Source organism: Protopterus annectens, chromosome 1.part2 (assembly GCF_019279795.1).
Source record: "Protopterus annectens isolate FY-2018-M chromosome 1.part2, PAN1.0, whole genome shotgun sequence".
In the NCBI taxonomy this organism is placed as follows: Eukaryota; Metazoa; Chordata; order Ceratodontiformes; family Protopteridae; genus Protopterus; species Protopterus annectens.
In genome coordinates, this window is record NC_056727.1 from 1057030844 (window position 1) to 1057044481 (window position 13638).

Here is a 13638-nt window from a genome sequence, read left to right on the forward strand (position 1 = left end):
CATTTTTCTGTGTTCCAAGAAGCACCATGGAGTACAAAACATATATGACATTTGTTGATAAATGGTGCTATCTGAAACTGAACAGAAAATTAGATTCTTAAGCCCCTATAAAAGCATAGCTATATTTTGTCCAGTAGAAAATCCATTTTGATTTGATAAAACATATTGCACTAGCATATGGCTGAAATGATGCAAACTCACTAATGATACCTGTTTATATCTGCTAAGGGTACATATACAGTAAATCCAATATGTTATTTGAAAATATATATCCTCAAGCTTAAAGCAATGCTAAACTGTTTTCTTTTTATCTTCTGACCTAGACAAGGCAACAACAACAAAAAAAAAAAAGACTATCTGCCACCCAGTTAGACTTAGCAGGCTTAATCATAAGCATGCATGGATACCATTAGAAGTATTGTTAATAATGCTTGCTATACATGAGCTAGAAACAAATATCAGAGAAAATTAAATCTTATTAGTTTAAAAAAGTGAGTTCTGATAAAGGATACCCATTACCCATAGGTTCATAGGTTGGTACTAGGCTATCGGCCCTAAGGCCTATACAAGCCTAGCCATAACAATTCCCTGGATATTTCTTCCCACAATATTTACTTCCCTGGAACCCTGACATGATCCCTGGGGTGAATTTCCTATCTCCTATCCAATTGTCAAGGTTCTTTTTGAAGAGGGCCAAGGAGGTGCTCTGCTTGACATGTATGGGCAGTCTATTCCAGAGTATGGGGAGTCTCTGGGTCAGGAACCTCTCCCTTCAGCATGCTTTGTTCATTGTGATGATATGGTTTAGATCCCTGGAGCGTGTTCATAGGCTGGTACTAGGCTATCTGCCCTAGGGCCTATACAAGCCAAGCCATAACAATTCCCTGGCTATTTCTTCCCACACTATTTACTTCCATGGACCCCTGTCTAGCAGGGCGACTGACATGATCCCCGGAGTGAATTTTCTTTCTCCCATCCATGAACAGGCTTTGGATATAGCTATGCCAATATAGGCAGGAAATGTAACATGAAACCATGACTATATAATTTCTGGACTGATTACAGGGATTGTAACTGACAAGCCATAGAGCTCTTGCCATTTCTTTTACTTTTTTCGCCTGCAGCATGATTGCACTTAGATTGCATGTGATATGGTAATCAACAGTCTAGCAAGGAACAATACAGATAAAAGAAATGCACCTATATAAAGGATTTGAACTGAAAAATATCCTATAGTATGTATTATACAGTAACAGCTCATTGCCATTTAAAAACACACATGCTGACTGGACCAATCAGAGTGTCTGTTGTAAACTGAGCATATACCAATAGAAAAAAATGCAGCCACTGAAGTACCATTGACTGATCAGGCTTTTCTATTGCCATGTGCTAGAGCAAAATACAAGATAAATAAGGTACATTCTGCAAAACTAAAGAAATAGAAAAGTACCTGATTTCTCTTGTATTTCTACTCTGTCCCTCATAAAATCTAGGCAGACTCTCGTATCTCTCAACTGTCCAGATTTTCACAGAAATTCCAGATTTTTGCTTGACAGTTTTGGTCTGCTCATCATAAAATATATATTTTTTGGCAAGCCAATGGGATTGAAGTCATTGAATAATTTCGTAATAACCAATGACTGGACGTGGATATTGCAGGATTAACCCATGGTTGCAGTGGTTTGATCATGAGAATGAAGCCCGAGTGATTAAATAAAGTAAACTGTGGGTTAATCCTACGATACTTGCACACAGCCATGGGTTATTACTGCTGTACAGTGCCATTATTTTAGAAAGAAATGTGCTTACCTTTTAAATAGTGTCATTATTTAACAGTGTCATAGTGTTCCTTCATATTATTCCTTGTTTGCTGAGGTACTGCACATGCATATGGGACTGTTGTTCCCATGCTTGCACAATACATTCATGAAGTTCAGGAGAAGCAGAAGAGAAAAGACACTCTCCATTGCTTTTTTTTTTTTTTTTGCATTTGAGATTCTGTGACTGCAAGAAATTTTGACAAAGTCCAACAGAATCTCAAATGACAAAGGTCAAAATCAGGGACATGTTTTTAAATATTCCTCTTACATACTTAGAAATTTCCTGGAATAACAAGTTTTGTGTTAGCATTGATTTTCAGAAGGCTACGAAGCCTGAACCTGAAGTCTGTTATTATCTGATGACTTCAATCCCCAGCGGATTGTCAGAAAATTCAGCATGCACAGTTTTATTGGCAGTGTGAAACTTGTTATTCTAGAACACTACAATGCCATTGTACAAAGACATTATTTAAGAAAAGTAAGCAATTTCTTTCTTTCTTAAATAATGTCATTGTATAATAGCAATAACCCATGCACTCGTGATCAAACCATGTCAACCGTGGATTAATCCTATGATAACTATACCTAGTTGTGGGTTATTGCCAAACTGTGCAATAGAACAATGCATGGCAAGATGGGATTTCATTTCTATTGTGCCACGAGACATAAGAAGAAAATATAGCATCTTTTTCCACTGTTACTGTCCATTTTTTCCACAAAACTTATTTCAGACAAATTTCAGTAACTGTCACCTTTTTAGTTCAAACAAAGGACAGAGTGTAAATGTGTTAATAAAAAAAAAATAGAGAGAGAGTGATCAGTTCAATTATTTTAAAGTGTTTCAAAATTATTCTTGATCCCCTACGATGAAACATATCACACCAAAATCAGATTTGATGATCTTTATTAAACTGCCATTAACATAACGTCAGTCAATAACATTTTCATTATTAATCACAGCATGAACATCCGTGTAACTATTACTCAGGGAAGTGTATCCCTGCTCACTCTGCCCCAAATAAGCACTGTTGTCACCACCACTCACTTATTCTAACTTATCAAAGCTGTGTCCCACTGCTCACTTTCATCCACTAAACTCCTTGAATCAAACATTCAACACCATCATGTACACAGACAACCCTCTCCTCCTCCCAACAAATTCCAACACATGTGAGAGATGCAACCATATAGCCAAACTGGAGGTTAAGCTCTCTCAACTCAGTACTGGCGTAACCAGTCAGGAGGAGAAGGAAACCACACTCACTACAATTCCAGTCTCACATAGACCTACCATGACAGAAAACCAAACACATAAACACACAAAAACATACTCGGAGGCTCTAAATAAAAATCTGCCTAAGCAGCAGAGACCTCCAAAGCAGACACTCAAGCAGCCGCTACCCCAAAACAAAACATGTGCAACACATAGCTCAGAAAGCCAGTGTGCCGAACAGTCACAGCCCTTAAGGCTAAACAGCACACCTGATACACTTGTAATAGGTGACTATCGTCAGGCACACTGACGTCCCGCTCACCAGGCTGAACAAGGAGAAGGTCACGGTGAGCTGTCTGTTGGGCGCTAGGATCCACCACATAACACAAGCACTCAGGTCACTCCAAGGCAAGTACAAATATGACTCAGTCATTGTCCATGCTGGTGTGAATGACCTGAGACGTGCCTCCCTGGACTACATGAAAAGAGACATAGAGGAGCTCTCTGAGCATGTAGCCCAGGCTGGTATGACCCTGACCTTGAGTAACATCTTACCCTCACCAAGAATGATGCCACAATATGAAGACAAGATGATCAATTTCAACAATTGGCTTAAGTATTGGTGTCATTCAAAGGGGATCCAATGCCTGTCAGCCTGGGATGACATACTCGATAAGCCACGATGCTTCGCTAGGGACGGCTTGCACCTGTCACCCCTGGGCTTTCGGATATTGGCAAAGGCTCTTGCCACCCCCATAGTGCATTTTTTAGGCAAGGCTCAAAAGACAAACCCACCTCCATAGGTATCACAAGGGACAAGAAACTAAGAGTAATGCTAGTCAATGCCAGAAGTCTAAACCTCAAGATGCACGCACTCAAAACTCTCCTTAGCATGGAGAACATCGATATCTGTGCAGTAACAGAAACCTGGTTCAAGGCTCCCGAGAGCACCCCAGCACTACCAGGTTATACCTCATACCATGCTTTTCAGCCCCAAAACTTGCACCGAACCACAAAAGGAGGGGGAGTATCAATATTCGTCAAAGATACCCACAACTCCAGGTTGGTGGCACAGCACGAAGCATCAGAGACTATCCATGTGCAACTAACAGTGGGTAAAACTGCCTTCCAGTTTATAGCCTACTACAGACCACCCTCCCAAACCCAGGAACCCCACTCGGCCTTCCTGAGAACACTGGAAAATATGAAGGTCTCTCCAAACACCATTATATTGGGCGACTTCAACTACCCAAACATAGACTGGGAGCATTACTCTAGCTCCAACACCCTAGCCCAAAGGTTCCTAGAATTTATAAACTCAAATGGTATGGAACAACTTGCTACCACTCCCACAAGAGGGGAAAACATACTGGACCTGATCATCACCAACATGGGGGCTTTATGTTCCAGACCAGAAGTGTATCCCTCACTGGTAAGATCAGACCATAAACTAATCTCACTGGATATTCACATCCCGACACCACCCCCTGCCCAGAAAACTACAGTGAAAACCTCTCTAAAGCAAATTTCAAACTCATCAAAACCAAGGTGGAATCCTTCAAAGCCCCCGGGCCTGTGGAAAATATGGCCCAGACCGCAGAATTCTTAATAAACGCATTCTATGAACACCTTCAGGAATGCATGGATCATGCAATCCCAAATAAAACCAAGACCCAATCCTCCAAAGGCAGGCATCCTGTCTGGTGCACCCCAGCCATAAACAAACTATACAATAGAAGGAGGAAGCTACTACATGATAGAGCAAAATCCCAAAAAAGGAAGGCATCTCTGATCAGTATTAGCAAAAAACTACGGGCACTCAAAAAATCGTCTAAGGCCAGCTTCAAGAGAAAAATTGTACAGGACACTAAGGATAATCACAAGGCTTTCTTTAGTTATGTTAGGAACCTGGGTGGGAATTCCCAGATATGCTCAGAATTAGTCCAAAATGACAAAAAATACACCGAACCCACAGACATTGCCAACATCCTAGCTGACAGGTTCAGCGCAAACTTCTCCCCCCCCACCAAAAGGGCAAATATCTATACCAGCAGAGTGCTGCCCACCTGACATCTCAGATGCTTAGGTAAGAGCCACCCTCTCCAAAACAAAAAACACAGCATCAATGGGACCAGACGGTGTCCCGGGCTGCATCCTACATGGACTCCAAGAAGAGCTAAACCCAAACATAAAACTACTGTTCAATCTCAGCCTTACTACAGGATATGTAAACAAAGAGTGGCGTACAGCAACAGTGGTCCCTCTCCACAAAGGTGGTGCCTCAACGGATCCTGGAAACTATCGCGCCATAAGCCTGACTAGCTTGGTCTGCAAAGCTATGGAAAGGATCATCGTGGACCTCATAAATAAAGATATTGGGGACCTACAGACACTGGAACCTACCCAGTTCGGCTTTGTTAAGGGCAGATCCTGCATCTTAAACCTGGTTGATTTCTTTGAAACCGTCCCCAAGGCCATTGACGAGGGGAAGGTCGTCCACACAGTCTACCTGGACCTCACAAAAGCCTTCGATACAATACCCCACTCAGGCATTATAGATCAGCTCACCAGCTTAAATATAAACACCTATGTCACTAGATGGGTTGCAAACTGGCTGAAGGACAGAACCCACATGGTTAGAATTGCTGGAGCCATGTCAGACTCCAAACCAGTTATAAGTGGCGTCCCACAAGGATCAGTCCTGGGACCTCTCTTGTTCGGTATATATTTCTTGGAGGTACAGGCCAACACGGAAGGACTGTGGCTGACCAAGTTCGCAGATGACTGCAAACTAGGCGCCATAATCGAATCTCCAGCCAACACAAGCATTCTACAAAAGGGCCTCATAGAAACAGACAACTGGTGCCAGAGCCATGGCCTCAAGCTAAACGTCAAAAAGTGTATAGTCATCCACTTTGGCAAAAATAAAGTGCCCACAAATTACCACATAGGTGGTAATCCATTAAGTACGGAAGAAGTAATTAGGGACCTGGGGAGCATCTCTAATTTGAAAACCACGTGGCCAAAGTGGTTAGAAAAAAATGTTATATAGCCCACCTAATCATGAAGGGATTCACATCTAGATCAAGGGAGGTCATCGGGCCTCTTTACTCATCCCTCATCAGGTCCATAATTGAGTACAATGCCCCTTTTGGGATGTACCTTACCAGACACCTGCAGCAACTGGAAAGACCCCAAAAGTACCTCACCAAGAGGATCAAAGGGCTTAAACAGATGCCATATGCTGCCCAGTTAAAGAAACTCCAGCTCTACTCAGTGGCATACTGCCTGCTCAGAGGCGATCTGTGCCTGACATATAAAGCCATGTCCAACCTGGAATTAATGGACATGCTGCACCTCAGAAAATCCAAATCCCATCGAGCTACGCGCTCGAGAGACTTGAACCTCAGCACTGAAATAAATACGACATGCTGGAGGGAAAGATTCATAACCTAGAGGCTCCCTTCACTCTGGAATAAAATCCCAGTCCAGGTTAGGCAGAGTCCCTCATTGACTCTCTTCAAGAGGAATCTTGATGAGTGGATGGGAGATTGTAGGTTTACCCCGGGTATCACTTCTGTGTCACTGTTAGACAGAAGCACAGTATACTAACCTCGAAAAAGGGCATAGAAAATTTAATTTAAAATGGGTGGCAAAAGCTAAATACACTCTGGCTAGGCTTATAAATGCCCTAGGGCAGATAGCCTATTATGAACCTATGAACCTATGAACCAGAGAGGGAACAGAAAAGCGACAAGCCTTCCTCTCTTCTCTGCCTAAGCACCCAATCTGCAGAGGTAATAACAAACTCTAAAATGTCCTCAAAAGAGGGAGGGAGGATGGGTAGCAAGTCCATGCTTAAATCTGATCCCTTTCCCAGTGATATTCATATAAAATCTTTTAAGCCCTTCCCCACACCTACCTCACTTCCTCCCATCTCTTCTCCCTGTTAAATTAACCCTTCTTGGCCCACAGTTCTACCTAACCTCAATTCACTTCCATCCAAGCCCTAACATTCCCCTCTAGTTTTCCCAAACGTAATCCCCTTTTTATCATCTGAAGATAACCCCCCAGAACACTGAAGGTGTCCTTGGACAAAATGGTTTGTTCCCAAACCTCATTTGTTCTGATCCCCTTAAGTGAAACACACCACACCAAAATGGCATTTGATAACCTTTATTAAACTTCCATTAACATAACTTTATTGAACAACATCTTAATTACTAATCACAACATGAACATCCATGTAACTATTCAGCAGGTCAGCATATCCCCACTCAACCTGCCCCAAATAAGCAGTGTCATCCCCGCCACTAACTTATTCTTACTTAAGAAAACAGCATCCCACCGCTCAATTTCATCCCCCAAACTCATTGAATCAAACACCCAACACCAGCGGTGACACAGAAGTGGGACAATCTTGCCCCTCTTCTTTGTCCATCTGCCTGACACAGGCTGTTCTTCCTCTCCTACTCCAAGACCTTCACCAAACCCTTCTATAAACAAACCTAAGTGTACATTAAACAGATCTAAAGCAAACTTATTCAAGTGCACTCTATCCTGTCTGAACCAAACTGTCATCAACGTCCGAATGCTCTATCATATAAATACCCAAAGTAGCTAGTTGTCTCACCAGCCTAAAATTAATACACAATGTGGCCACTGTAAAGTGATAAAACTGCCAGCATACCTCCAAAATAAATGTGGTACTATTTCAGACCACATAATATACATACCTGTATATAACCACTTCAAAGTAACTAAATCCTCTCTTATCCTATGTATCAATTGCCACTTTGGAATTATTCCCAAATCATTACCTGCCAAATGTACCACCGATACTCATAGGAGCCCCATTTGTGACTATATAAATGCATACTCATCCACAAGTTGATTCTACCTGAATACCATGCCATGTGACTCTCCACCCAAAGCAATGTAAACCAAATTCATTGCCAGCCACCCTAACTGCAGCCCACTTCGCCACCTGGCAAATATAGGAATGACCCAGAATGACAATCTCCTTTCCTAAGAAAAAAAAATACTAATCCGACCACCTTAGCCAGTTATCTTATATAATAAAAAAATGCATTTGAAGACCACTGACCCATCCTCTTAATAACTTCAACTAATCTGCCTTCTCTCAATAAATCTGAGGTACTTCCCATGCAAAACAAATGGGTGGAAAACCTTTCTCCCAGAAAACCAATACAATTAAAAGTGCTCCTTATCACACATACAAACTGATTTCCCATTATCACCTTACCCCCCTCTTGACCAAAAAAACAAGTCCTGAGTATTGCTTGCATGATTCCTTAGTTATCTCCTAGCCCAACCCACGGGACAAAGCCACTGATTCGTATCCTTTCCAAGAACTATCTGCATGCCCCTCCCTAACTGATCTGTTTTAGATCTACTCAACCAAATGTGTACTGCCACAGAAAATATTGTGACATCCCCCCAAACTAGCAACCCTAACAACTCTGACACCCTAAACACTCAGTGATGCATCCATAAGGACAATGTTACCCACAAAGTATAATCACCTGAATCACCATTCACCAAAGCTAAACCCCACAACAAAACATTCAGAACCTGTCTTGTCAACAGCCATTGCTTGTCCATCTTCACACCAGCCACTCTACCCCATCCCCTCAACATAAAAGCCACTGTGCAGAACGTAGTAAAATCATGCAACCCTGCTACCCACACAGATATACTGGTCATGTCCACCTTGACCGACTGAACTGCCTTACCTTCACCAAAGCCCGAGCCAGGTATTGCAACAACAGTTTTTCTGACCAAACTCCCTTTTCTACAGGCAGCTGCAAAACAAATTTATGAAAATCATGTAATGCCCTACCATATGCCTTCCTTGTAGATGCTGCCCAAGACTGCTACACTGTCTGGTTACTTCAGTGCAATCTGCCACACATTGTCTGGCAACAACCCCGGCTCACCCTCTGCCTCTGTAATTAACTGCTGGAACCTGGAAAACTGAAAATGAGACAAACTGTCAGCAATCCCATTCCTAGCACCTGACAAATGCACACTTGTAAAAGAAAACTTAATCATCAAAATCTGCAAAACCAAGTTACATAATACTAACAAAAGTAAATTCAAACTTTCCTGTCTTAACCTGTAAAACTCGCACCACTTCAACATTGTCCAAGTGAAAAATAACCCTTTTCCCCTCAATAGCTCCTGCCAAACCACAGGTGCCACCCAAATTGTCATTAACTCCAAAAACATTGCATTCCTGTTCCATTAATCCTTCTAATCTGCCAGACAATGAGCTGCAAACCATTCGCCACCAAAAAATGCTCCCATCCCAATACCCATTGCCACGTCTGTAAACAATTGCAAATCCCCTTGACCAACCCAATCCATCTTTTCCTAAAAGAGACACCATTAAACTTCTCCAAGAAGTACAACAACAGTACTAAATCAGCACACACCAACTTACAAATCCTCACCCAATGATTTTTGCTTTTCCTCCCTTTAAACAAAAAGGCCACAGACCTACAAAACATATCACCAAGGTGAATTGCCAGACATACAAAATTCTGAAACCATAAAAGCTCCATGGCATCTTTAATCTGCATCTTGTCCTTGGAATTCACCCACCCAATGTTTCCTTTAAATGTGCTATTTTCTCATCAGGTAAACAAAACAATCTATGTTCCACATACACTAGCAAACCCAAGAAATCCAATGCCTTGGCTGGACCGTCTAACTTCTGCATAGTCAACAGGGCACCCAGTTCTTTGCACATCCCCAAAAACTCTCATACCCTGCAATGCTCCTTCAAACCTTTCACTTACTATTAGGAAATCATCCAAATAATGTACTGCTTTCTAAGTGCCCACCTGCTGCTGCCAAATCTGATGGAGTGCAGTGATAAATTTCTCAAAAGTGGCACAGGATACTGAACATCCCACTGGCATAGCCTTGTCAAAGTAAAACTTGTTTCCAACCACCATGCCTAACAACAGCCACTCTTCCTCTAGTACTGGCTGAAAGAAACCAACTGCAGTTTCAATATCCAGCTTCACTAAGCATGGGTCCATAAACCCCCATATGAACCACACTGCATCATCCAAAGATGCATAACACACTTTTGCATCTTACACTGAAATAAAATCATTAACAGAGTTCTCTTTGGGATAAGACAAATGGTAAATCAACTGAAATTTACTGGCCAACTTCTTAAGAAGCAAACCTAATGGTGAGCCCTTAAAACTACCAAAGGGGAGGCTGTCAGAAGAGCCCAATAACCTATGTGCCCACCATTCCTTCTCCAGCAAACCTTCCAAAATCTCTTCCTTCACCCACATTGAATGCAGATTTTTACAAACTGAGCCAACCCTTCTAACTCTCAATTTAATAGAACAGCCCAGAGAAAACCCATCAATTACTTCCACAACAACTGCCATATCAAGAAATTGCTTGAGTATATGCCGCAATACCTGCACATTAGTGGGAGAATGCATCCCCCGGTCTTTCCCTCGGTCCCCAAAAAGGCACCTCCTTCCTTCTGCCTATGAAAATTCACCCTACCTCACATATTTTGAAATCCCTGAAACAAAGAAGGTACCCATCCCAAGTCAGTTGAAGGTGAACTTGGATTGACCAAATTGCCTTCCCACTGGCCACACTGCATACCTGTATGTATCCGCAGACACTTTGACAGGTGTTCAAGAATTTGTACACCACCCATGAGCAACACCCTGTATTAAATACCCAACATACTTCTGAACTTCCCCTCCTAACTTCCCCTCTCTGCTAAATGCTCTAAAGCTCCCCAACATAGTGTCAGGCCAGATGTCAGGGTGCCTAACTTCCCAATGCAGTGAATGATCCACCATTTTCCAATTCCAAAATCTCTGATCGTACCACAACCAGGTGTTCTCCACCCACAGTTGTTATGCATCATGGATCATGAGAAAATAAGCCAAGAGTGGTAAGGTCAAGGTGGTATCTTTTCTGAATCAAGCCGCTATATAGTACACAAAGCCTAACACCCAATTTTCCCATGTTCTTGTTCGCAGCCTGCCTACTATCCTCCTCGCCAAGACTGCTAAAGCCACCAGAAGATCTCTACTATTTTCAGTTTCTGATTTCAACAAGCCTTGAACCCCTTCAGAATCAATTAATTCAAAGATATTGACATACTCACCCTTCCAGATCTTTTCTTTAACTGAAGACAATATGGGAGGGGTCAGAAAGCCTCCCCCCACTTTCCATTGGCCCAAGGCCTGTGTAGCTAACCAATCACCCAGCTAGATCCTAAAGTCTGACCTGACCTCATGTAGTTGTGGCTCCACCCTGCCTACAGATGATGCAAAACTCCCCGGAGACAACCCTAAGATACCCTCCCCGGTGAATGCCTCACCTTGGACCTGCCTCTGCAGATCCTCTATAGTGCCTACCATTTTGCCAGGCTCCTGAAGTGACTCTTTCCCACCTATCTCTGCACCATTCCCAAACTGCATCAAGTCTGGCATGCCTACATGAGCTCCCAGCAATGTGTCATTACCTGCAGCTGTATTATGCACCACTCCAGTGTCTGGAACATCCACAGTGACAGTATTAGTATCCTTTGACTGTTGTACCTGCTTCCCTCAGGCCACTGACCTGCTCTTTGCTGCCAGCCTCCTCTTCTTCCAACTGGATTCATCAGTTTTTTTGGTAACCAGAGACTCACTGGTTTGCAATTCTTGGTACAGCTCTTCTGCCTGCAAAACAATGCCCACCCATATCTGCCACAAACTTTGCACTTTTGCCATCTTGCACTGTAGATTGTACCTGCCCTTCACCTTGAGCAGCAAGGATGGCAACACTAAACAATGCTAATGATCTGAAGACCACAAACCTGCCAGTGGTAAATAATATGCTTCTGACCATCCTGCCTCATTTCACTCTAAACTTACCTCCAACTCACTCCCCAAACCTGGATTCCCCTCACATAATTTTTTTTTTACTTTTTTATATTACAAAGCACATGTATACCCATTAATTTAATTTATTTATTCTCTTTTACAAGTGTTTGCAGTGCAGCAGGACTGTACAGACTGTTAACTGCACTTCCAATCCCAGACTGTAACTGCCTAACTGAAACCTGTTGCCACCTTATCCTACCACCTATGTTCCTGCACCCTCACTATAACATACCTCCCCACCTCCCTTCTCATCCTCACTGCCAGACGCTCCCTCATTCTCACTGCAGTTCCCTCCCTGAACTGCTACTCCCCGGTAACCAACCCCAACCCTGCACAACCTCCTCTTACCTATTAACAGAAGAACTCTGGCCAAAGCTAAACCTTGAGGGTGCAAAGGCCCAAAGCCATGACAAGGTTCAAATATTACTTGTATAAACAGAGAAAGCTACTGGAATAATGGTGTTACTGTACAAATTCGGGAACTGCAAAGTCTGAGACTTAAACGTCTGTCATTCTTTAGTGGCTCCCACCCCAGCTAATACCCAGCTAAAACCAATTTCTCCAACAGAACCATAAGCATTATGAGAAGCATACCCAAATCTAAATCAATATCTGGACCTTCTGTGAAAATCTAATATTTATTTTATTTACATTTGTTAACCGGGGGTGTCTGACTGAGTCGAAAAAGCCCATTTTCAGCAGAGGCCCGGGGAGAAAAGCACCACAAAGAGAAATTACAGGCACATTTAGTTATTTAGACATGATCAGTATACACACAAATTACAAGAGACATGTTTTTACAGTGTTATGCGGCACATAAACAGTTACAGTGGAGAGAAACAAACAAAAAAATATTAATTTTAAAAATAAAGGTAATTAATAGATTTGTGGTGTACAGCTGAAATTTGGAACATAGGTAGAATACATACATAGTACACAGGTACAGTACATACACTGTAGATTAGCCAGTGTTTGTGAGTAAGACTAAAAACTATTATCAAGTGCTCTAGATTTAGTATGTATATGTTATCTGTTTTCACTAGCCTGGGGAGCAATCATGGCACTGCCAACTTTGCTTGAGATGTTGCCTGATGAGGTCCTTAAAGAAGGCTTTGGATGATGTGTTTTGAATTCTAGTAGGGACAGAGTTCCATTTTTAGCCACTGAACTACTATATAGTGCATCTCCAAAGCTATTGTAGCTGTTGGTGACTTCTAGTAGTAGTTTTCTTGATGATCTAAGAGGCAGTTTGGCTGAGTGATGTTGTACTAGGTTTTTGAGGGCAGGACACTTATTGGGGAGGTAATAGATAGAATGACATTTATTTTTAAAATTAATATTTTTTTGTTTGTATGCTTGTTGTTTGTTTGCTTGTTATTTCCCTGAAACGCTAATTTCACCTAAAATGCAGCTTTTCAGCGCTTCTGTGGATCCCTAGTGATATCTGCATTGCTTACTGTACTTATTTCCTTGTTTCACTTGAAAGAAAGTTACTGTTTGTCATTTTTTGCATTTAAGTTACTGTAACACATTGCATTTAAGTTACCTGGCACTTGCTCACTAAGTTAGCACTAAAAAATTAAAATCACTACACCCTCACAAACTCCCCTTGAGTACCTTGTTCCCCATTGGGCCTTTTTTTTCAATTATAAAGGAATTCCCA